Below are 27,774 nucleotides of genomic sequence, written 5' to 3'. Positions count from 1 at the left end.
ACCCATGCGGTTCGACATTTCATGAAAATTTTTTAAAAGAACAAAGATAAGTTTCTTCCACAAGACCATCAATTTCTTGAGCCAAAACCCATTTTCGAAATAAACCAAGAAGAGCTCTCAAAATCAACCAAAAACTTGCAAAAACATATACATAACTCTAGGTAATTCCCTACCTCAAGTTTTGAAGGAGAAAAGGAGATGAAACCCTAGAAGTTGATGGCACCAAAACCCAATCTCCACTGCACACAATGTAGCTCTTGAGGAGGTCTTTGACTTTGATGAAGAAACTTGGGTTGAAGATGCAATGAACCCAAGAAGATCAAGAGTTTGAAGGGTTTTGGTGTATGAAATGTAGAGAGAAAGGAGAGTAGTGCATTTTTAGTAAGAGAGTGATATAAGAAAAGTGATATACACAGCCCAAAAATAGAAGAAAAATAGAGCCTCTCAGACTCAAGCCCGTCCGCACGTGCGGAGCGTGCTTCCCGTACGTGCAGCTCTGATCCCCGCACGTACGACACCTTCCGCACCTCCTCGTCTGCACCTGCATATAATGTAGTGTGCAACCTTCCAAAGCTCCCCATTCCTCGCACGTGCGGCCTCATCCCCCGCACGTGCGGTCCCATCCCGCACTTGCAGCCCAAGGCCCCGCACGTGCGGCCCTGCCCTCGAGCCCAGAATTTTTTTGGTTCGATCCCAGACACTCTAGACTTGGTTGCGCACCCTTTGAAACAAGTGAGGCTCAACCTGGAAATAGACAAGGACCGAAATTTGAAAGAAATCTCTCGAACACCACAAACTCAAAGAGGAAAAAAGTGAAATGACGCGCAATGAAACCGGTCATCACAAACACAGCTAGCCTTCGGATCACCCCCTAAAAAAATTTGAGTTTCCCTCTAATATTTACCCACGTGCTGGACCAATTATCAATGTATCCAGACATGTGCCTAGTTGAACCAGACATCTGCTTTTTGTCTTTCCCAAATACTGCCAAAGAAGACACGCACATGAAACGCGTGGGCAACACTTGATCTTCTTCCCGGGATCATGCAAAACTCAGCAAGGACAAAGCATATTCACTTCAAAAACAAACTGGCAACGACCACCCCCAGGCAAAAACTTAACCACTTAGAACATCATCAATGGTGTATCAAATTTTTTATTAAATTTGAGTAAAATTTTGATTAAAAGGTTCATTTAATATCAAGTGCTTTAACGAAAATTTTTGAAGCTTCATTAGAACACCGGTTGACTAGGCGAACAACCAGGCGGATGTCTGACCGGTCGATCGACCAATGTAAATTTTTCACACACTACAAATACTTAAGGTTTTAGAGACAAAATTATTTTTTAGGGACCAAATAATTTTGTTGCAAAAAGTATCGTTATTATATTTTTAGCAATAAAAATTAAACATTAGTGATGAATTATTATCCTTTTGGGACCAAATTTTTTGTCTCAAAAAATAAACCACTTTGAGACCAAATTATTTTGTTCCTAAAAGTCTATTTATTAGTGACATTTTCAAAATTTTGTCGCTAAAAGCCTTTTTTTGATTCTTCGGGATGACTTTTTAGCGACTATCCTCATGACGATGGAAATTGGTCCCTAAATGTCTTTTACAACAAAATTTTCACTTTCAGAGACCAAAACATTTAGTCTCTAAAACTCTTATATGTTGTAGTGACACATTTTTGTCTTGAGATGGTCATCCGGGAGGTCGACCAGGTGGACGATCGGGAGGACAACCAAACAGTCGACTAGCTAGAGTAATATTTTCCCAAATTTTTACCTGGAGATGGTCATTTGAGATGACATCTGGGAGGACATCTGGTGGTGAAAATCCAACGGTAATGAACAATGATTTGATGAAAGGCACACATTGATCCTCAGTTTAATGAAAGAAAAGTGAAATCCTGGATTTGATAATAGATTTGATGAACGGTTGGAGCAGCAAAAAGGGTAAATTTGATGATGGATAAAGTGAACCATCGAGATGGTCTTACAACTTCTCGTCAGATAGAGGAGAGAGGAGCGTAAATGGGGGCTTGGGAGCAAGCGGTATGTTTTTCAAATAGATTTGGAAAAAGTTTTGAGGGGAGAGAGAGAGCAAAGAGTATATGGGCGGGAAAAAAAGTAATTTGATCAGTTAATTTTTTTGTTTAGAAAGATCTAAACCATTAAAATTAAATATATATCTGATACATTTTAAGACAGTTTCAAAAACCATTCTCACTTATTATATAGATAGGGATGTGCAAAATACCACTCAATCTACGAAAACCATACCGATCCGCATCAATTCGTACCACTCTATCTGCTAACTGCAGATTGAATTTTAAAATTTATAATCCGCCTTTCAAACCGTTTTGCTCTGTTATAATTAATACATATATATTTTTTAACCTCCAATGAAATATCAAAGTAAAAATGAGTGTGATAGCGATTTAAAATGTGAAATTTGTTACAAATTAATAGTTGTATATATGAATTGTCACGCCCCAAACCCGCCCCTAGAAGTTTGGGCATGACCACTTCAGAAACGGACACTTAACCTGTTATATATATAACATATGGGGCCTGAGTGGAAGCATAAATTTTATATAATAACATGCAAGAAAAGAGCTACATCCATTGAGCGACCGCTATCATGCCAGGATCACAAACAAGCAGATAATAATAGTTACATACACATATACAACCCCGCCCGTGTTTGGGCGTATAACAAAAAAAACATTAGAATTTACAACATATTATGGACAATCAGAATGTAAGCCAAAACTTCACAAAACGGGTAGGCTTCACCCAAATGCTTGGACACACAGAGGCTAACAATGGGAGACAAGCATTAAGAGTTGTGGCTGACCTCCAAACGCAGGACCTACGGAATCAGACAAAATACAGAGTGAGATAACCTCAGTGAATAATAGTACGTGAATAACTCAATGTTCAACTTGAATTATAATGCAAATCAGAGCATATATAATATAAAAGACAGGTAGTTAATCTGATTCTGTACTAATGTCAGAACGACCTTAGGCCCCTTTTTAACTAAAATGGCTTTAAGCCCTTGAACAGAGTGGCATTACAACCCTTATCAGAATGGCATGAACTCAAGAGGTGGCTCGCATAGCAGCACTTTGTTTCACACCAATAAATCATACAGAGTGGCCATAGGCCTAGATGTCACAAATTGGCCATAGGCCTCATAAATGTTACCGAACGGCTATAAGCCTCATACCCTTCACAGTACAGCTTTAGGCCTCATAACTTTCACATCGGCTTTAAGCCCGGTTCATATATGTATGGAGTCAAGAGGTGGCTCGTACGGATTCTAGAGGTAACTCGCATTGCAGCACTTAGTTCCGTACAGCACTTTGTTCCATACCGGAAATCATTAAGTCTTAAAAACCGATCAATTCATATCATAGCATAACATAGCATAAACGGAACGGATAAATATTATGCTTGAGTCAAAAACAGAAATTAGAGTTTATGCTTGATCATAACCCACCCGTACAAGACCGTCGGTGGTACCATCCGTACAAGACCGTTGATGGCAAAACATAACCCACCCGTACAAGACTGTTGGTGGTACCATCCGTACAAGACCGTTGATGGCAAAACATAACCCACTCGTACAAGACCGTCGGTGGTTCCATCCGTACAAGACCGTCGATGGCAAAACATAACCCACCCGTACAAGACCGTCGGTGATACCATCCGTACAAGACCGTCGATGGCAAGAGATAACTTGTAACATACTTGAACCACGGTATTATTACCCCCGGGCAAGGGCCTTGTGCTAAGGATGCCATGCATACTTTTATATATATATATATATATATGTGTGTGTGTGTGTGTGTGTGTGTGGACTATCATTCGTTGATTCAAAATTTAACATATCAGAAAATAGAACATTTCTTGTCATGTCATGTCATTACGATACACTTAACAAAGACAGAACAGTTTACATTTACCATTTTTTCCTGTTAACTAATTCCACCGTATGAACTCTCGGATACAGGACACAGTACAACCATTCTCTTAAAACACATCACTCTTGTTTTTGTATAACACAGGACATTCTTTAGCATAACGAATCCAGTTAGATTTTTCTTTAAACTCACCTAACGTTAATAAGTCATATACCATTCTCATGCAAAGCCACAGGTAATTTACAGATTATGGCACATTATCGATAACCATTAATCAAAATCGGAGTGCATATTATTTTCAGAGTCATACCGATGTAAACGAGTCTTTCAACGTTCCCATTCATTCGCACCGGTTGATAATTAACATAAATGTGAACATAATTACTTGCAAAGAACAAAGTGTTAAGCATAAAAATCATTAACAGTAAGTAAATGTACAATCTCCGTACTACTACTCACAGTGTTCAGGTGCTTGGTCCGCCCCTGTAGCTGACCCTACACAATTCACGTAATTCAAACATAATTCATCATAGTACAACACTATTCAATTCAATATTAGTCAACACAACATAATCCAACAAAGTCAACACCACTTAGTTCATTAACACCATTTGCAATTCAACATAATTCAAAATAAACCCTTGAATCTCATTTCAACATTCCAAAACTGAGTTCATATGATCCATGTCAGTCATAGATTATTTCCCCAATTTTCCCTTCACATTATAGCATGAATTACAATGTTCATAACGTAGTTCATTCACAAATTTTTAAACATAATTTTCAAACATTTCTAAATTCCAATTAAACTTGAACACATATAATTCAATATCTCAATTATTCTACTTTCAATTTGGGCCAAATCATTGGTTATCATCATTAACCAACCTAGGGTTTTAAAGAAAATTGGGGGTTTTCCTCTTTTCTTAGTTAAATCTTTAAATCAACAATTACTATTTATCAATATGCTAAAAACATTCAACATCCTTTGAAAATTGGAGTGGAAACCCCATTTGTAAGTAAAAAACAAGCCATTAATGTTTCTAACCCATAATCAACTCAAAATTCCAAAATGTCAACAAAATCCCAAAGTGGCAACAAAATCACTTTGAATCATAAACATTCAAGGCTAAGAGAACCCCCTACCTCAAGATTGGAAGAAAAGAAGCTAGATCAAAAGTGTCCTCTTGAAAATCTCAAAATCTAATCGGTTGGAAAAGTTGATCTTCACTTCTTCTTTATCCTTGATGCACGATCCATGGTGGATTGTTGGTGAGAATGGATGAAATTAAAGGTTTGAGGGTTAGGTTTTCGGACCGAGGAAGAGAGGAAGGAAGAGGGAAGAAGAAAATATAAGAAATGATCCAAAAATCCCGTTTTTACGCTGCTGTGCTCGTGAAACCCGCTCGAGCGTCCCTCTTCACGCTCGAGCGTACCTGCTCCCAGCACAGATTCCAAAACTTCAAACAGGTATAACTCTCCCATCTGGACTCTGTTTTAGGTCGTTGTTGTGTCCAAATTGAAGCCCCGAAAATAAGCTTTCCAATGGTTCTAACCTCACATTTAAATTCAAAGTGTGGAAAAAGAAAAGGTAAATGAGTGACAGCTGATTGTAGAATAACTATCCGGATTATATTCTTTGGTCCAATCTTACTTTACCATCATACCACCACCTCAATCAATACCCCAAAATAAGATAAGAACATTCCAAATACACTAATAAGAATGTCAAAAATGAGCCCACGTGCCTCAGATAAGAACATTCCAAATACACTAATAAGAATGTCAAAAATGAGCCCACGTGCCTCAGAAGTTCAAACTTAACCAGGCGGCCCGCTCGAGCGCCCAACCTTGCGCTCGAGCGCGGAGACCAACAAAGCCGTCTGCTCGAGCGACCATTTCTACGCTCCAGTAGAAAATCACCACTCCCAGAATTTCAACCCGTCTGCAAAATTACTGGAAACCCCAAAAGTCCACTTGAGCGCCAACTCCCCCCGCTCGAGCGGAGGGAAAAATTTCAGATCGTTATAGTAAAGGTCGTCAATTCCAGTTTTATAGTCATAACTCAACAGATAGTTCTTCAATTCCAATAGATATAGTTGAATTAAAACACATTAACCCCTACTTCCTCTACGTATTTTGGGGTCATTACATGAAACATATTATATAAAATTAATTTGTGTTATATATATAATATTATGCAAATGTTTGATTATTAGTTAGAATATTCTTCAATCTATCAATCCGTCTAGCACCGCCCAAACTGTGATTTACCAATCAGCTAATCCATCAATTCGCCATTCGATTTGTAATTTTACTCCCAAATCGCCCGAACCGCACCGCACACACCCTAGGTATATATAAAACTTAGAAACTATAGAGAGTAAAAAAAAAAAAACACGGCTTCGCAGAAAAACAACTCCTCCTCCTCCTCCATCCTCTCCCTCTGCCTCCTCTTGGCGCTGCAGTTGCTTTTATAGCTGACAAAAACATCGGCGCAATCTTATGCGAAGCTTGGTTGTCAAGAATACTGCGAAGATATTAGAATTCCATATCCTTTTGGAATATGTCCCAATTGTTCCTTAGATGAATGGTTCTCCATAGGGTGCAAAAACTCAAGCAGCAACAACAACGGAGTCGCACCTTACTTGATAAAGATCGATCTTGAGGTACTGGAAATTTCATTGAATGGAAGCTACCTTCGAGTCAACAATCTAGTAACATCTCCCAACTGCCCCATCAACAACAACGCAAGCTTGGATTCAAGAGCATTGACTTGAGATCTAGCCCATTTCACTTCTCAAAAATAAACAGCGTATTTATGGCCACGAGAATTAAATGTGGTAACGAGGGGGCCAAATTATGTGATTGGACCAACAATGTGATTTGCAATTGCTTGTCTACTTGCGATTCTGCTAATAATTCTACTTGCATGGTCGGATTCTCAAGTATGCAATATCTGCAGGGCTACAAGGTGAATTTCGAAGGCTTAATGCGCATAGGAATTATGGGTATATCATGTGTGTATGCGTTTGTGGTAGATATGAATTTCGTCAACTACTTCTCCGGTGAACAAACTTATGTCCCTGTTGTTCTCAATTGGGTTGTACACAATATCACACAACTCGGATTGGTTCCCGACAACAATAACAATAGCTACTCCTATCTTCAGGGGTTGTTGGCTTATTCTTCTATCCTGCACTTTTATTTTGTTGTTCAAAGCCTTAAGTGCGTTTGCAATTTTCCATTCTCTGGAAATCCTTATTTTTTCAATGGATGTCTAGGTACGTCTTATGCTCTCTCAACCCATCTAAGTAACCAACCAACCAACTAATTGGGATATTTTTATTCCTTTATTTATTTATTTAGAAGGTAACTAATCAAATCAAATCAAACGGTTAATTTTTTGACAAAGGGTAGGTTTAAAGTCGTTCTATAGTGATAGTGGTGTGGTGGTGGTGTTGGTGGTTGGGGAAGGGATGGATGAGTGATTGAATATGACCCATATCATATTTAAAATTAATTTCAACTATAGTGGGTATGTTTGATTATAAAGATTATAATATAGGACTGAGATTGTTAGTACATAAACTCACAATCTCATGTTTGATTGAGGATCATGATTTCAAGTATGGAAGAAGAAAAAAAAAATGAATACATAATATAAATGGTTATTTTCTATGAAGCACGGGTATGGGTACAAGTATTGATACTGGTACAATACGGGTACTTCAATACAGAAAAATTAAAAAAAAAAAATAGGGTACGGGTAGGCCTTGGTACGCTTGTAAAAAAAATATTTATTTTTAATTTAGAGTAATGCAAAAGTTAATTAAATGGTTTAATTTGTTAAGGTCAAACCTACAATTAACATTTAGTAGGTGTTTGGCATGTACTAAAAAAGTGCACTTTTTTTTTGCATACATATACTTATTTGGGTCATATCAATCAATATCTCCTCTCTACTTTTTTACCCACTTTCTCTACTTTTCTATACATTTTTTATAAGAAGTCAAAAAGTGCAATTATTTAGAACATCCCAAACCACCTCATATCAAAAGTAAAAGTATAAATCAAAATTAAATATCAATATATTAAATAATTTACAAACCATAGTTTAATTTTATAATCATGCTAAACATAAAATAAAAAATAGAAAAGAAATCTAGGGAAGGAGTTTTATCTTTGTAATAGAAGAAAATATTGTTTCAACTGAGGTACGGTACGGCTTGGGTATATACTAAATATATCTGAGTATGCCAAAAATTAAGAAGAAAAATTTTAGATACATGTTTCGTGTACCCGATACATATGCAGAAGTACCATACGAGGTACTATACGCCGGTAAGTACTCGGTACGGGTACGACATGTTTTTTGAAGTACCTATGCTTCATAGGTTATTTTACTAATTTAATTAAATAACTAATCATATACTAATGCATGAGATTATTAATGGAAAAATTACCTATAAATCTCAAATTGGAAAATGTTGATCCATTTAATCCTATGTTTTTTCTTATGCACCATTTGGTCCTATTTAATTGGCAAGGAATATTTTCCTTTGATTTAACATGTGTGGAGTTTACATATTTACCCTTTGATGGGATTTGGTGTAATTCTTTCTTCTAATGTGTACGTAATGATGTAGAGGGTAATGTTTTACATTCACAAACATTACATCATTAATTGTTGCAATGCGTACATTATGTTACATTGGCACTCCGTACAGTACATACCATCATCACAACACATTATGTGCCCCAAAAACACAAAACCAATGTTAACAACATTACAACCAAAACACATCTACCATTCCCATTAACATACGTATTACCAACAAAAAACAGAGCATTGTAGAAACATTCAACTGAAAGCAACAAATCCCACCTTTGTATTAACATTGACCCAAACATAACATTACAGTAACCACATTCCAAATCTACCAAACAGACAACCACCACCACAATCTATACCATTGTTAGCCCACGAACATCCACCATTACGGTTCCTAAACATCGTAAAAACATACATCGTAAAAACATACACCAAAAAACCTACACATCACATGCCAACATATGACCCACAAACATTGGGCGTTACACACCTCACTAACACATACATAGCAGTCCTACAAACACAGTCCCGCCACAAACACCAACAAAACAAACATAAAAAATGAGCACGCAGTACACATCAAACATCACCAATGAATGATGATGCGGGGCCTCATCATCCTTAATGTTGATTACGGGGTTCGCAACGGTTTTAATAACCCCATTGATGTTAGCACAATACATGAGCCTTCCAGGGTTAACTTTCAGTTTCTTCGCCATCACACCATTTGGCCTATTCACTTTAAATGGTAGTTTAGTCTGTCTCTTCACTACAATATTTGTTGACGTGAAATTAGAATCCCCAACGTCACGTGATGCGTTGCTGGACCTTTTACGAGGTGCTTTCGTGCCTTACCTGCATCGCATGGCATAGAATATGAGCACAACAATTTTCAGTAGGGTTATGGATATGTAACATGTAATTTCACTATATACTCCTTTTTTATTTTAATGTATCAATTACAACAAATAATGAATAATAACGTATCAAACGCACATGCCAATCACATGTCGAACACACCTGTGATTCAATTATGTTTGTCACTAACAATGGAAAAAAACAGAACAGACAATCCAGTTGGAAGTCTATTAATGTTACTCCACTTTCTTGACTATGCACACCTGTTTCCAACATCAACGCAATTGCATTCAACTAATAAATGAAAACACACATATCTACAATTCATTCCTGAACAGAGGAACACCCATTTAAATACAAAATTGCCTTTTCATGTGATTTTCCAGTGTTCAAACGATTCAACATTACATAACAAATAACATTACCACAACACTACACTCAACTTCCCGTTTCAATTGACAATCCCAAACCAATGTCACACACGTATCAATATCATCAAAACGATCACCAAAATGCAGAACATAAATGTAAACCAAACAACACCACCAACGAAAACGCAAAACATTTAGCAAAATACATACCTTGTGTTTTCGTCATGTTACGATTTTCCCAAACTACAAACCTTCACGCTGTGTTGTTGCAATCAACAATGCGTTGGTCAACGTGACAAATGAATGTGTTTTGTAACGAGACATACGTGGTTAATGTCACGATACCCTTTGCTTACACATTGGATGATGTTTAATGACACTACTAGAAAATCAAGTTTTAGTAGCATTTTTTATTGTAGCAATCTGAAAAATGCTGCTAAAGATGGGCTATTGTAGCGGTTATTGACCGCAACTAAAAATAAGATTTTTAGTAACATTTTTTTTCCTAAAACGTTGCTATATATATTTTTATTGTGACGGTTTAACTTCAACCGTTACAAAAAGTAAATCAAAATAAAAAGCCCGCCAAATAAAATTACCATTAGGCGCGAAGTCAATTTTTTTTTTCGTAAATAACATATCAGAATTTCAGTCCAAAAAAAAAAAAAAACGTTCAACTCCTTGTTACAATTTGTGCCGTAGTCTATCAACACTTCTTTTGCAAAGTTTCAGAGCCTTCGTTCATCCTCCACCACTGCGTGTTGACGATGTCAACCTGCAGCACCACTGTGATTTCAAGGTTAGTCTGCTCTCTCTATTTCTCTTTCTGTATCCCCCTCTATCTTCTGGTCTCTCAGTTTCTCTCTCTACCTGTCTCTCTTTCTTCTACTTACCTCTATTTTTCATTCTCCCTCACTGTCTTCGAACAAGTTTGGGTCCATGGAATTCATTGTTAAGATGAGATACTTGCCTTGATTACTTTGAAGGATTTCATGAACTTCTTGAATGATTTTGATTTGGGAAAATAATTTAGAAAATAGATTGATTAGCAAGTTTTGTATTCTGATTAAGAGATTCTCACACACACGCGCGCGCGCGCGCGCGCGCGCACACACACACACACACACACATATATATATATATATTTGATCATCATATTTTGACCAATATAATTAGTGAAGTGAATGGATTGTTGTTGATGCTACACAGTAAAATCTCATGCTTGAGGAATCATTATGTATGCTAGATATTTGATAAAATGCCACAATGGAGTAATAGTGCCTACCTTTTTGTTTATTGGTTTGTCCTACTTCATGGAGCTGGCCCACCCAGTTGTTGGTAACTTGGTTGTGACTTACATTGGTAGTGATTATAACATTCACCACAGGTTGCTGTCACTTGATTTCATTTTCAGGTGCGTACTTAATTTTTTTTTCTTGATTTTTGTTTGCAATTACATGATGATGAATAATTATCTTGGGTTAGAATTTCTTGCTTTGGTTTAAACATGTAGTTGGGCCTGAAGAAGGAACTAAATAATCATGATTTAGCAAATGATGATTAAGAGAGTGAAGTTAGGTTTACTGGTGGAAGGATGGAAGAAAGTGGACCAAGAAAAGAGGGGAGGGGGGAACTCAATCCCTGGGTGGAATGTCCTCAGAGTTTGAGGTAGGCACCAAGAGAATAGCTTGACTACTACAAGAAACTTCAGAGAAATTTTAATTTTTATCAAAATTCTTCTCATTTTCTGATGAGGGAAAAGTTGGGCGTGATTATTAGGAATTGCTTGGTTTCTGTTGAAGAACCTTAACCTTTTAGGATCTAGACAAACCAAGGAATCCTAAATAACAAAGAAAGTGACAAAATATGTTGGTTGTATTTTCATCTAGTTACAGTGCTATAGGATTTGTCTGATATAGATATTTTTTCAATTGGAAAATTGGTCATCTAGTTATTCTCCTGCACCAGATGAGTATGAGGTCCATGAGCCTTTTTGAGGACTGGATGTTAAACCACAGTCCATTAAATAAAGTGAAAAGGCTGATTAGGTTCACTTGAGAGCTTGAACACCTAATCTTTTGCCCTTGAGGCCTTCAATTGGTCTGTTCGAATACATAATGAATGTGAGATGTTCCCTTGGCTGTCAAAGTGGTGCGGGGTGGTGCTTGACATATGCTGCACCACTTAAAAAAAAACAAAATTACAAATTAAACAAAGTCACATTAGACAAACAAATAGGACTGTGCTTCTTTTCTCAACAACTAAATGATTGAAGAGTAACAATCAGATCTTACTAATGTAAGAAGACTTTATGTAATTGGATGGCCTTTGCCTTCCTTTTACTTTTGATTCCAAAGTTTTTAGTGTACGGGGGTTAAAAAAGGCTTAAGTAAATTTATACCAGAACGGGAGCACTCTTGTTAGAATTACAACATAAACTTGCGGAGTGTGCTTAGAGTCTAGAGCCAGGACTGATCCACTTAAACTTGTAGATTCAATTTGGGCTAGTTGAGATCAATCATTTCATAATTTTATGAAGATCCCCATACACTAAGATTCTTCCATCACATCTTGTAAATTTTAAATATAACTAAATAGTAACAAGGTTAGGAAGGATAAGGTTTTAAGTTAGAATATAGTTCTTGATCTTTTTAAGTCATGATCCTGCTAGGTTGTTGTACTATAAATGAAATCTCTTCAATTGGATATATTTGTATATTGGATGTTGTGCTTAAGCACTTCTAGTGGCCTTTCTTGTCTTGTTACTCATATTGGTAGCGGGCATACAAAAGTTTACGTTAACAAGGAAGTTTATTTTACAGAATGACAAACATTAATTCAAAACATACAGTTCTCATGTTTTTTAAAAGATTTGAATGTGATGTGCATGGCATTGGGTATTTTTAATAGTGAGGGTATACGTGGTAACAATTGGGTTGTTAGTTTATTGTGACATTGTGGTGGTCATATGCAAACACTTTAGATGGATTCTTGTAGTGAGATATGGAACTAAGAATGTGACAATTAAACTAGATTTGGGAAACTACAAACAAGGTTGGGTGAGATGCATGGTATGATGGAATTAATCCGTGAAAACTAATATAAAGAGGTATAATTCAACCTTAAATTAGTGACAATGTATGTTCCATGTGTGCAGTATAGCAATGTGTGGATGCTTACACATAGAACAAACACACATCTACTATTCATGAATAAAAAAAGGAAAAGAAAATCGTTGTGGTAATTTTATTTTTCGTTGCTTTATAATTCTCCATATTGTCTTATGTTCCCTGCTCTTTTGTAACTAATGGAGGATATGTTGTTCTATTTACTGTTACATGAATGATTTTAATTTGTGTGAGTGAGTCAAATATAAACCTTTTCTTTCTGCCCTTGTAGTTCTGGAGAAAAGGAATTGAATTCAATACTATTGCAAGATATGTTACTTGCAGAGCTTGAGCTCTCCCGATTGGGTGGGAAAGATATCTGACAATGCTACATTTTACTCGCCATCAATTGAACTAAATATTGTTAATATAATTCTTAATTATTCATAATTTCACAGAAATGCAGGATTATTATAAGTCACTAGGTTGCTTGTTGCATAGTTCATGTATATCCTTTTTTGGGAAAAAGAAATGACTTTTTCAAGTATCAGTTTTCTTAGTGGTTCCTTCCATTTTCTTCTATTGGGGTTTGGCTTTGTATATGTATTCTAATGTATATTATTCTCTTTAGATTTAAATAACTGAAATCTCTACTATGGGAATCCTTTTGGCTTTATTTTTGAGACACTTTATAGACAGAGCTGTGAGAATGTAGAGGCAACCTTATTAACTTTGATTTTAATTATAATTATATTAATATGGATGTGATCTTGAATCACATATCAACTTCGGATATCATACATGTGGGCGTGTAATTTTTAAGAAGCATAAAGTTTTGAAAGGCCTAATCCTGATTACAACAACATAAATAAAGGCTAAGATGGGCGACAGGGATGATGTAATTATAAAAATCTAATGTTTTTGTGGCAAACAATCACTCTTGCTATAGGAAAAACTAGAAGCTTTGATGAGGTCACAACCAAGTTGCTCCGAAGGAAATATTAGTGGACGTATATCTTGGTCACTAAATAATATTTATTCTCAAGTGATGGGTCAAGAGCATCATGGTCGTGTTCGAGGTTTAGGATTTGGGCCCCCTCTTCCCAAGCATGGCTTCATGTGTAATAGTTTTGACCACTTAAGAATGGTTTCAGATGAAGAGAGAATGAGAGACAAAGACACCATAATTGAGTTGAGTGAACAGCTAAAAACTCAAAGTGATCAATTGCAAACTCAAGGTATTCAGTTGCAAGCTCAAGATGTTGTAATAAACTCTTTAAAAGAGCAAGTAGCATTTTTGATGAGATAGAGACATAGTTCTAGTGGTTTGCAAGTATAACTACATATAACATATTCTTTTATATGATGTATTTATCATATGTTATCCTTTTCTAAATTTATGCATACTCATGTAAATTTTATTGTATAAATTAGGCGACAGATGGATCTAGTGGCATTCCGGACCAAGTTTCTCCACAAACACATCAAAGATCCTCTTTTGGGAGTCATGAAATGCAACCTTCTAATCGGGGTAAGTCGTTATTACAATACACATACATTGACACAAATTTAGAACCAATGTTAGTGACTTCTTTACCAATAACTTGTTAGTTGGTTTGGGCAAAATTGGGATTTGATAGGTTGACTTCTCTACTTTGCTTCTTTTATTGGCATCCGTAAAAATAACAAACAAACCAGTGAAATAGAGAATTAGGCAATCGAACAAATTTGAATATCAGCAATGTATCAAACTGTAATATAGAATTAAAAATAGACCCTTGGATGTTGCTATTGGTTGCTTGATTTGGTGGTTGATAATAATGTTTGGTTTTATTGGCTGATTCAATCCAAATTGAGAACAATTTGTTTCTTAAATCTTTAGCCACCTTTAACACACTTCCGCAATACTGTATTTTTTTCTCCATTCGTTGTTGTTTTCTCTCTTAATGGCTGATCTCTCTTAATATGCAAATATGATCTTGAACTTCATTGTAATCTTTATTTTTTGATACGTAAACCACATACTTACCCCCCCCCCCAAAAAAAAGATTTGTCGAGAATTATTTGTAGTCTAAATTTTCTTTATAGATTTTGAAATTGAAAATACTACTTATGTTTATTAAATTATTTTTATTGCAGGAAATAAGACAATATGAAAGCATCAAACAATGGACGTGATCTCTCAATTTAAACATTTTTCATGGAGGTCTTTATAAAATGGCGTCATGTGTAATATTTTTGAGTACTATTGTCCTGTGACAAGTTTATATGTACCTTTTGGATTATAGTGTAGCTATTAGTTTGCTAGAAATATTTGATCTATTTTGGTATGACAAACTTATGTAATGAACCTTTTAATTAAGGTGTTTTGGATATTTTTGGGATTATGAAAATGCAAATTCTTTTACCTTTTATAATTATTGAGTATTGAGCCATTAGAATAAAATAATGCTTTTATAGTTATGTAATGAGCAGGTATAAGTGAGAGACAACCATTGATGGTTAGCAAACTATTGAAAATTTCAAGTTATATATTATTGGTAATTGAATAATAAACATAGCCTATAACTGCGGTTACTAACCGTCGCTGCAAATAAAATTTAAAAAGAAATCTATAGCTATAGCGACAGTGTAAAACTGATGGAATAGAGTGAAAATATAGCAGTGGTTCACAAAATGTCGCAAAAGCGAAGGATATAGCAGCAGTCAATCTGTCACTATAAAGTTATCAAGTAATGGGTAAATTTAAGATATAGTGACACTTGTAACTGTCGCTACATCAACCGTCGCAATAAAAATAACTATACCAGCGTTTGACAAAAACGTCACTATAAGGATATAGCGACGGGGCTATCGCAGCGGTTTAGCCGCCACTATTTTAACCGCGGTTAAAAGTCTTTTAGTTTTTAGCGACGTTTTTTCCTGCTTTCAGCGGCATTTTTGGCCGCTGCTAAAAGTGAAATTTTTTGTAGTGTGGGTAATGGTGTGGTGGTTGGGCTGTCGTATATATTGTTGAGAGATTAGACTTGGTGTGCTGTTGATGTTACGTTTCTGCAACATCAACCATAGTTCTCCTGCAAAATTAACACCACCCAGAACATAGCCCCCAAATCCAAACCCCCTTTCAAATCCAAACCCCCCCTCCCCCCAAACATAAAGATTGAACAACATCGAACCCAAAGAACAAACATCGATACTCACCTGTTCCACACATGCACATACTTTAACGTTACCCAAACACAAGCAAACACACTACCACAAATGAAACGTCAAGCCTAGTGCAATAAGAAGTCGGATGATACGTACCCGATACCATTGTTCACTAACACAATAAAAAATGTAGATGCTGGTTGATGGTTAACTTCACGGCGTCGGCTATCACGACGTGAACTGCAACGAAGGAAGTAATCTTACACAGCCCCACTTGATACAGACGATTCAACATTACAACACATCAAATGGAATGTTATATTTCTAGGGTTTGGGAGAGAAACCAAATGTTAATTGGGGCAATTTCGAATACCAAGCTAACATTCCTAAATCATTAAACACCATAAGAACATTTTACGGAGCAACATTACCACCCCCCAATGTTGCCATTCACATCTCTTCCAGAATGATCGGCTGGGAGGGAAATCCAAAAAACTATACAGTAAGCTTTTGTACAAAATTGTAAAATCAACATCACCAAAATGGGAAATAATATACAGGGCCAATGTATAAGATGCTCTTTTACATTGAAATGGGACTTATTAGTCCACAAGAAAAAAAGGTAGGACTCAATGGTTTTTAAGATGTCAATCTGGGATTTACTAGTGCTTTACCCATTATTATTCTGCTCACTATTGATCCTTATTATTGGAGTGACTATTGTCCAGTAATTTGTAAAGTTTGTTTTTTGATTGATAACTGCTTTAAATTTCTGATATTGCAATTGTATGCGTTCATTAAACCTCCTAAGTCAAATGAGGGTATTATCATTGGTAAGCTCATTTTTCTTCTGAGTGTATAACAACATAGAAATGGAGGGATTGTTTGGTGTAATTTATGAAGCTGTTTATAACTTATTTTATTTTATTTTATTTTTAAAATTTTATGATGAAATATTTGGTATAGTTTATTTGTATAATCTATGAAATAAAAATAATTCAAGTAAAGTTTTTTTTTTTAAAAAAATTGATTACAAAGAAATGAGAACATAAATATTTAGAAGTGGATTCCCTCTAGTCCATAATCTAGATTGTAGGATGTTGTTTAAGTTCGTGGAACTCATCACGAGTTATGTTTCAATAATCCAAACCATTCATTGTGTTGTGCACTTTGTGTATTTCATCCAATTTTTTTTTTTAGTAAATCTGATAATCATATCTTATTCAATTTATCACATTTGTTACCAAAAAAAATAAACTATAATTGTGTTTTTAAAAATAGACCATTTTTTTTGTGCGTGTAACAAATGCTATAAATTGAATATGTTATAATCAAGGTTTTGAAAAGTGGTTGCGGTGATGCGGTAGCGGTTACGGGGTGTAAAGGCCGTAACGTAACGGTTGCGGTAACCAGAATTGTGGTTTTTTTTTATTTTTCACATAATTTAAAGAAAACTTACCTTTATGCATATATATATATATATTTTTTTTTCAAAATCACTTTTATTGGGGTTTAAAATAATTTTTTTATCAATTTTTGTTACTTTTTAAGTGTGATCCAATATATTTCATATTTTCAAATCACTATAAAAGGTGCTTTTTACATTTTGTTTCAATAGTTAATGATTTTAAGAATAATTGGTTTTAAATGTCTACAAATTATTTTTTACCAATACCTGAACTAACTGAATAAAAAATATTCACAATTATTAAATGAAAGGATTATAAAATAAAAATTGTGTCACAAAATTTTTTTTATAAAGAAAAAAAATTTATATAAGATTTTTTCTTTGAACTTGGATCACTTGAGTTTTTTTTTGTTTTTTTTGTTTTTTTTTTTTTAAGAAAAGGAAGCTATTCAAAATACTGTAAAAGGGTGTTACGGTGTCAAACAGACCATTACAACCATTACGGTACCGTTGCGACCGTTACGTAACACTAAAACGACTATTACACATGTGAATTAGCGGCTATAACGGGTGGCGATAACCACAACAACCGTTACGTAATGGTTGCGGCTGCTTTTTAAAACCTTGGTTATAATTATCGGATTGATTTAATTTTTTATGTAGATTATATACACGAATTACCCAACAAAATAAACAGTTCAGATCAATAGAACGAGACCCATGGTGACCCCCACGGGCCCGAACAACACCCTCCAATGAAAACTCCAAATTCCAATATTTATTTTTGATTAGTCTACACTCTTTTACTCATTTCTTTCTCCACGTTTTGAATCTTGATGTGAGGCTATAACCACTAGAAAGTTTAGTTCCGAGGCTTCTGTTTAGACACAAAATTGATCTAATTTTGACTTCGGAAGAAGAAGACATGCCTGTTTCGATTTTTGATTATCAATTTTCAACTCTCAAAAAATTGTACCAAATAAACTAGTTATCCTCTAGTCCTATTACAGTATTTTTTTCCTTCATAACTTAGTATCCAACCTGGTGGACCAACTAATTCAGGGATTAATCCCAATGTTCACTAACGGAGAGCTCAATTAAAATAAGAACAAAGTCCCGTATGGATCCGCCCGATAATTCTATTATAGTATTACTCTGCCTTTTCCTTTCTGCTTTTAAGTCATTATTACTGATTTAAAAACTTGATTAAAATTTATGTTAAAAAAAAAGTACTCTTATCAACATTTAACATTCATGTTTAATAATTTTTTTAAAATTAGAAATATTGATTGGAGTACTGATTTAAAAACTTGATTAAAATTTATGTTAAAAAAATTACTCTTATCAATATTTATCACTCATTTTTAATAACTTCTTTAATATAAAATTTTTAAATCACAAACAAATAAATAATTCTAATAAATTAATGTTATTGTTTTAACAAAATAAATATTTATATACAACTGCTTTTGACAACCATAATCTTGATAGAGTTTAAAATCAACTCTTTTTTTTTTCTTTCTTTCAAATTTTGTGTCCAAATAATTCAGCATAAGTTATGTATACGAAAAAATGTCCAGTTTGTTGGTATAATTCATCTTGAAATCTTCAGTTGGTGTTCTTCAGGTCTTCAAAACTTGACAATGATCTTGTCTATGTAGAATAGAAATTTGGTACTTCAAGTCGCGTTACTTAGTCGCTTTCCTAAAGATAATATTTGCACCCACCAAAAGGTGTGCAGGGGGTTACAACAAATTCGCCTCCAAGATACAATGAAGCATGATCCAAAGATCAAGTCCACTGGCGTCTGTACTGATGACAGTAGATTAAAATACTCTTGATATAATCAAGAAAAACCAAGACACTGATAATCAAGTCTGCAGAATTTGATTACCAGTAAGAAAAACATAAACTTGCTTAAGAAACTCTTAATCAAAAGGGAGGGAGGGAGAGAGAGAGAAAGAGAGAGACTTACATGAATGCTTTTTGAATTTTGGATGGATTGAAATGGATGATTTCACAATCTGTTTATAGGCCTTGATGCATCTGATCGGATGATCATGCTCCTTGATTACATCCGATTAGATCTGACCGTTGGATCGATGATCTATGGTGCAGATCATTTCCACACCGAATAGATGCATTGATTGATCATACCTGATCACGATCGGCTGCCATCTCATCGGCACGATTGCGCGCATATTTCAATCAACGACTATGATCAAACTGCTCCAAATCGAACACTCAATTGTTCGATCGATTGGTCGACTCATCACTAACAGACGCCATATCACTGCCACATGGAGCTGACCGTATTCCACATCACCCATGCCACGTTGGATCCACGTCATCGCTCTAACCTATCCAATACAAATAGAAAAGCGCCCTCATGGCGCCTTGCGCCGATGTGTCCATGCAAACTGCGCCATCAAACACCACACAACTCACTGCCCACGCCACACGCGTGTGTGCGAATGGTGCTAAGCACCATCCTTGCGATGTGAGTGCATACACACTAGCATCCATTCCGTAATACCTTATTCAAAGGAATATTCCATGTAGCGCTTTATTAAGTGCTCCATGTTTTCCTCTCTTTCCGATGTGGGACAAAGTGCCCAAGCTAATTTCATGCTTTCCAAAGAAAAATATGTAAGGTTTTGAAAACACACAAAAACTAAACAATAAATTTTGAAAATCCATTTTGAAAATTCCCCAACACAGTTTTATTGTTATTTTTTTTATGTAAGTATACATTTTTAGTAAATTTGTTAGTACTTAGAAAAATAAAGTATATAGAGTGATGCATTTTGAGTATGTCCACACAACATCAACTTTAAATATATATACCATCCATTTCATTTGAATTACACATGACTTTATAAAATTAAAAAATAATTAAAATTTTTGCTAAACCTGATATTCAAATATTAATTTTGGTTCTATATATATTGATTCTAGAGTTGAGTACTCCACAAGTGTTTGTGCTGGATCAGCAGGATTATTGTTTTTACTTATTGCTTCTTGGTGGCTGTATGTAATAACCCCGACCTATGATTAACATTAATCCATGATTTAATATGTCTAATAAGTTATTGAGATCAAATCCTGAATTAATTGCATGTGTGATGCATTATTTGTACTTTTATTTGTCTCTAGTAGGAAGATATGTTCATGTTTTTGTTTCGGTTTGCGAATTGAAAGCCTTATCGGCATCCGATTCAGAAATTGACTTGATTTATGTGTTATTTGGGATTTATAGAATTTTGTGGTAGGTTTAATTGAAATTTGATTCGGAACGATTAAATTAGAATAAATTAATGCCCCATTGATTAATTGATCAACAAAGTAATTAGGCCATTAGCCAAGCCTATATAAAGCCACCTCAACACCTCATATACACTTTTTGCACTCCCATTTCCTCTAGATTGAGTTCAAACGTGTAGAGAGAGAGAGAGAGAGAAAGAGACTAAGAGGAGAGTGGCTTCAACATAGGAGTTGATTGAGAATTTGGAGATTTGGCTAGGAATTTCAACCAAATAACTATAAAGATACCATAGTTGAGCATCTAAGGTAAGAAGTCCAACCCTTAGTTGTGTAATTGAGTTAGTTTTTGTAAGAATTCAAGTAAAGGAGGTGAACTAACATGAGAATGAGCTAGGATTATTGAATTTTAGCTCAAATCATACATGCATGTGCATATCATGAAGTTTTGAAGTTGTTTTTACAAGAATTCTCACATGCATGTTCATATCTTAGTTTTGTTCAAAGAATTCAACTTGTTTTTGAGCTTAATGACTCATTTGATCATGTTTTGGAAGGTTGGAATTCATGACATTACATGCAAGTTATGTGATCTAAGTTTCAAGTTTTGTTTACTACAATTGGCATAGCTTTTGGGCTTGATTTTGCAAAATAGTTTGTAATTCATCATGTACCATGAGTTTCTCAATGTTTTACTAAGTTTTGGTCCAAAAGGATGTGTTTTGAAGGTTATGAGATTCAATTTTGAGCTTGGGAGCAAATCTGAAAATTTTAGAATTCTGCTCATACGCTTGAGCGAAGAAATCTACGCCCGAGCGACCACTCTGAGTGCGTACACTTCCGCTCGAACGACCAGAAGCCTGCTCAAGTGTGAAATGCATGCTCCCAGAAGTTCTTTTTTTTTACAGGCCGTTCAAATGACAAAAGTTGCGCTCAAATGAGGGCATGTCTCTCACGCTCGAGTGAGCGTTGAGCGAGCATCGAGCAGAAAAATCAAGCAACCAGCACTTTTGCAAAAGTTTACAGACCGCTCGAGCGACAGATCTTGCGCTCTAGCAAGGATCCTATTTTCAGCAAGTTTTGTTAAGTGTTTTCAAGTGCATTTTTGCATCCTCATTCCATCCTAGGCATTCCTAGGCCATGATTAAGGCACAATAATGAGGATAAAAGTAGAGACACACCAAGATAAGAAAGAACAAAGAAAATGTTTCCGGTGTGTAATTCAGTATGTATTCGTTTTGTACCTGTGTAGGTCACGCGCCGCAAGATATCTGAATTGCCTACTCTATTCGTCTGTTTGGAGCCATCTGTTATTTGTGAGTAATAACTCTGTAAAGTTATGTTTAACTTTAATTATTTTCTGATGATATGAAATGATCAGTTTTCGAAAATGCTATGTTTGTGTGAATGAATGATCGTCCAAGTTTCTGAAATGAATTCGTGGCATCCATAGCATCATGTGATATTTTGCGACCCTTTATGGGTCATCGGAATGCCTTTACGACCATCCCTTTATGGGTCATCGGAAACGTTTCTGTGCACACGAGTCATTGGAATACCTTATGGCTGTCCCTTTATGGGTCATCAAAATGCCGTCATGGTTGTCCCCTTATGGGTCATTGGATTTGTTAATGCTAATGGATGTGCCATATATTATGACGTGAGATGTATGAACTTTGAAAATGAATATGAACATGAATATGAATCTGTTTTCGATTTGAAATCTGAATATTTATAAGACTTTGTTTCTAATATAAACTATGATTTCTAACTCTATGATGGACATCATTCATTAAAACCCCTTTACTCTGTTATTATTCACTGGGCTGCCGCTCACTATTTATATTTTATATGTAGGTGACCAGGCACGCGACCAGGCTTAAGATGATGCCTGAAGGGTTTTGTGTTTGTCAGCCACCCTTTGTGTTTCCCGAGGAGGTTCCGGATCATGTCAAGTCCCGTGGCCATGTTTCTGTGAATATTTAAGACTTTGGTTCTTTTGTCGATTTGGACAAATTTCTACTCATATGTACAGTACATGGAGTGACGTGTATCAACTATATATTTTGATGTCACATGCATCTTTATTAAAGTTTAAGAATATCTGTCTCATGTATGTCTTCACAGCTCAATAGACTATGTATATTTCTGTTTATTGCTTCTGCAGCCCTTAATTTCATGTTATTTTCTTAAGAGGCCTTCGGTAATCCAAGGGTTACTGGCCGGTTACGACGCTAAACCTATAGGGGCGGGTTTGGGTTGTGACACTGTACAAAGTAATGACGAAAAGAAATGACAAGAAACACAAGGAAAATTTCTTCAAGCGAAATGGTGGTGGTTTCTTGCTACAACACAAGTTATCTTTAGTTGATGGTAGTGAAAAAATCAAATTGTTTAATTTGAAGGAGTTGGAGAAAGCCACTGATCATTACCATGAAGATCGTATTGTCGACCAAGGAGGCCAAGGTACAATTTTGTTATCCTTTCATTATCTAAAGCTTACTACTAATTTCTTATCTTGCATTGATTTATTATTAAACATCTTGAGACATTTTATACATGGATCCTTCTTTGGGTTGGATAAGGGTCAAGACTATGAGGGCACTATGAATTTTTTATGCCAAAAGTCAGCAGAACACTTGTATAATATATTTACATATACATACAGACACGTGTATTGGACTTTTATATAGTGTGGTGAGCGTGTATATGAGCCAATATTTGTCATAATATTTTTACTAAAAAATCAAATACAATCTTTCCTAATTAATTTAACAATAATTAAGTAGTTATGCTATTTCATAAATCCATATTTGATTTGCAACAAAATTTATGATTTTTGTTTTCTCTAATTTCAATAAGATTTCTGTATTGTTTATTTTTCTAAATTTTTTAATCAACCACTTACTTTCAATTATTTTTCCAGCAGGTACTGTTTACAAAGGCATGTTGTCAGATGGAAGAATCATAGTCGTTAAACAGTCTAAGGTTGTCGACGAGGGACAAGTTGAGCAATTCATCAATGAAGTCGTCATTCTTTCACAAATTGTCCATACGAATATAGTCAAGCTCTTAGGTTGTTGTTTAGAGATAGACGTTCCTATGCTAATATATGAGTTCATTCCAAATGGAACACTTTCTCTACATATTCATGATCCAAATGAGGAGTTCCCACTTTCATGGGAGATGCGCTTTAGGATTGCCATAGAAATTGCTGGAGCTCTTTCCTACTTGAATAGTGCAACTTCCATACCCATCTATCATTGAGACATGAAGTCAACCAACATACTCCTAGATGATAAATACAAAGCAAAAGTTTCTGACTTTGGAACTTCAACATCAATTGATGTTGATAATACTCATTTGACCACACGAGTACAGGGGACATTTGGATACTTGGATCCACAGTACTTTCAATCGAGCCAATTTACTAATAAAAGTGATGTTTATAGTTTCGGAGTTGTTATTGTTGAGCTTTTAACTAGGCAAAAACCAATCTCTTCCACTAGATCCGAAGAAAGCAGGAGTTTAGTCACATATTTTATGGAATCAATGGAGGAAAATTGTGTACTTGATGTCATGACCCGAACCCGCCCCCATGGGTTAAGGATGTAATCGGCCAGTAATCCTGAGATTACCTACAGCCTCAAACCAAAATAGACATAAGTCAACAGACTAGAGGGGCCAAACGGAAGCAATAATCAAAAACTTTGTCCATAGAGCCGTGCTTATATGCACTTCAAAACAAACCAAACTCATATACGTTAATAACCCACGTCAAAAGTACAGTACCATAAAATTCCTTACAGACAGGATCATCTAATTAAGTCAACCCATGACAGACTATTTATAATTATACATAAAGTCCTTGCCGGCAAGACAAAATATAATTACATAGTAAAAAGGCAAGGATAGGTCTCAAGAGTGAGACGCAAGGCTGACTTCCTCAAAACTTGTAGTTTTCCTAGCAGACTTCACTGGGGCTGGGTTTGGACTTCCCTTGGCTCACCTACAAACACATGAATGAGCGTGAGCGATAGCCCAGTGAATAATATCAAATACAGAAGTCATATAAACAATATGAAGAACAACATACTCCAAACGGCCTTGGGCCCAATTCATATTCCTACTTAACATATGTACATTTATACAAAGTTTAGATCAAGTGACTGTAGTTCTAAACATATTGGCCTTTGGGCCATTCTGATTTCCATCTACGTCAAAACGGCCTTCGGCCCATTCATTTATGTCAAAACGGCCTTCGGCCCGTTCATTCTTGTCAAAACGGCCTTCGGCCCATTCAGTCTTGTCAAAACGGCCTTCGGCCCGTTCATTCTTGTCAAAACGACCTTCGGCCCATTCAGTCTTGTCAAAACGGCCTTCGGCCCATTCATTTAAATCAAAACGGCCTTTGGCCCATTCATCTGTGTCAAAACGGCCTTCGGCCCACTCATTCATGTCAAAACGGCCTTCGACCCACTCATTCTTGTCAAAACGGCCTTCGGCCCATTCATTTATTTCAAAACGGCCTTTGGCCCATTATCACTATCAAAACGACCTCTGGTCCATTCATTTATTCGTATCAGGCTTTTGTCCACGATTCCAATTAGCAAATTCATAAGGCTTATAAGGGAATAACAATTGGACATTCACAAGCTTTTAAATATTGATATTACTCACAGTGATCGGCTTACGGATTTGCCCTGGAGCTTGACCCTACACATTTCATGAACACAAAAAGGGTCACTAACAGTTCAACCCGTTCTTTGCTTCATACGTTCCTCATTAGGCTTTATTCATATCTCATTAATTCATTTACAATGCTTAACATATGCCTAAGAGTGCTTACAAGTGAAAGAGAACGGAAAACAGAACTTAGAATGCAAAAACAGAATTTCAGAAAACAGGGTCCCCGCTCGAGCGTTAAATCTGGCGCTCGAGCGGAAGGCCTCTTTACATGGCTTCCCGCTCGAGCGCGAACTTACCCGCTCGAGCGGAAGCCATGCCTGCAAAAAGTTCTGGATGTCTCATTTTTACGCTCGAGCGTGACCTCGGACGCTCGAGCAGAAGTCCATCCTACGTAGCTCCCCGCTCGAGCGTGGACTTCTCCGCTCGAGCGGACATCAAGGGCTGCAGAAAATACTGGGAGCACGTATTTCCCGCTCGAGCGGCCGTTACCCCGCTCGAGCGGACATCAAAATCTGGAAATTCCAGATTGAGCTCTTGAGCTCCAATTCGAAATCTCAGCCTCAATACTTGCATGCAATGGCTAAAATCTCAAATATAATCATACTAATGTGGTACCAATGCAAGATTATAACATTATGGAGTTCAATTTCTTGATTTATCTGCATGCATGCCTCACAACTTGTCAAACTCAACATCAACATAACAAACTCATGCATTCAAGCTCATGTCTTCTCAAAATGTACATGCATGTGATGAATTAGCCACATCCTCGACTTAGATGGCACAAATGATGATTATAACATGAGCTTCAATTAAAATTGTACATGGATTATACAAAACATGCAAATTCAAGGTACTTTCTTACATGCATGCACATAATGGCCTTCAATTCAACCAAACCACTTCAATTTCCTCATAATCAAACTAAATCATGTTCTTGACCATTATTTCAACTTGAATTCACAAAATTACAACTTAATATTCATGAATTCACTTACCTAGAGGCTTGATTCTCCCAATCTATGGTCAAAACTTGAATAATTTTCAAGGCTCCCAAGCTTTGAGCTAAGTTTGCTCAATTCTCTTCTCTTCTCCTCTCTACAGCCGGCTCTCTCTTCCTCTCAACAGTCTAACTCAGATTTTTGAGTTCATAAGGGCCAGAGGAGAGTGTAATGGTATCATACAACAAGGCCCACTAACATAATATTTCAATATAAAATATTTGGGCACTAATTCATCAATTAAATCGACTTAATCTGGCCCGAATCAATTTTTCAATTAAATTTTTCCATAGGCTCTAAAAATTACACTAATCACAAAGGCGTAATCAATTTCGGGTTTTGTAGCCGATAAGGCCCCCAATTTAATTTCCAAAACAGATTATTCAGACAGGTATTCCTACGGTGAACAGATAAGACTTCAAAATCACAAACATTCACATAATGGCACATAAAATCATGCTAAACACATAATCATACTCAAATTAAGGACCAATTAGCATTTTACGGAACAGGGGTATCACACTTGAGATTCTTGATCCAAGGATTCTCAAGGACGGTCGGAGAGAAGAGATGATTATTGTTGCTCACCTCGCAAAAAGTTGCCTAAAATTGAATGGAAAGAAGAGGCCTAAAATGAAAGATCTAGCAGTTGAGTTGGAAGGAATTAGAATGTCACAGGGAAGTTCAACCATTCACCAACACTATGAAGAAGTTGAATACAATACAACTGATTTGACTGAGGCTTTGGATGATGCTTCAACCTCAACAGGGACATTTTTAGATAGTGGGAGTGGCACAACTTTATCGTTTGATGTCCATCCACTATTGCATACCATGTAGTGAAGTATAAACTGTACATACAATGCTTGTCCATTCTAGATATTTACCATAAAGCTTTGTTATTCAAATGTTAATTATGTACTGGTATGTAATGTTAAAAACATATGTACTAATTACTTATGCTTTGGATTGGCAATAATAGTTGTTTTCTATACCATATTTTCTATTGATAAAATCATTCACCAAGAACAAACTGGATTCATTTGTTTGATCAAATACCCAAAAAGCTGCTCTGATCTTGATCAAATCCACAACATTAATCCAACTAGATTGAGCTCTATTGAAGATGATATAATTCCTATGTAGTCCATAAAGTCTCACATAGTCGCAAAGAAAAGTTATGTCCCCCACCTAAACCACCACTCCCAAAATCTCAGTCCAGACTTTCCGAGCAAAGTTACATAAAAGGAGAGGATGTTTGGTTGATTCCTCATGTGCGATATAAATCGCCAAAAGACTTGACAGAAAAAGAAAAAAAAAATAAACACCATTTTTGCCTCTCTTCCAAATTAAGTTATCCTCATAATTGAGTCTCACTT

At 35.9% G+C, this 27,774-nt stretch overlaps 1 pseudogene across 1 annotated transcript in view; it reads left to right on the top strand.

Annotated features, from left to right (window-relative positions):
- Positions 1 to 27,297, top strand: part of LOC114261581 (wall-associated receptor kinase-like 1) — a 75,611-nt pseudogene extending 48,314 nt beyond the window's left edge. Inside the window, exons 4-5 of the transcript XR_014339336.1 lie at positions 23,851 to 24,281; positions 26,924 to 27,297. The product of XR_014339336.1 is annotated as a wall-associated receptor kinase-like 1 (transcript). The remainder of the gene's footprint in view (positions 1 to 23,850; positions 24,282 to 26,923) is intronic.
- The last annotated feature ends 477 nt before the right edge of the window (positions 27,298 to 27,774 follow it).

Source organism: Camellia sinensis, chromosome 9 (assembly GCF_055761805.1).
Source record: "Camellia sinensis isolate YWXY chromosome 9, ASM5576180v1, whole genome shotgun sequence".
NCBI lineage: Eukaryota > Viridiplantae > Streptophyta > Magnoliopsida > Ericales > Theaceae > Camellia > Camellia sinensis.
This window is presented reverse-complemented; position numbering and strand designations above follow the sequence as displayed.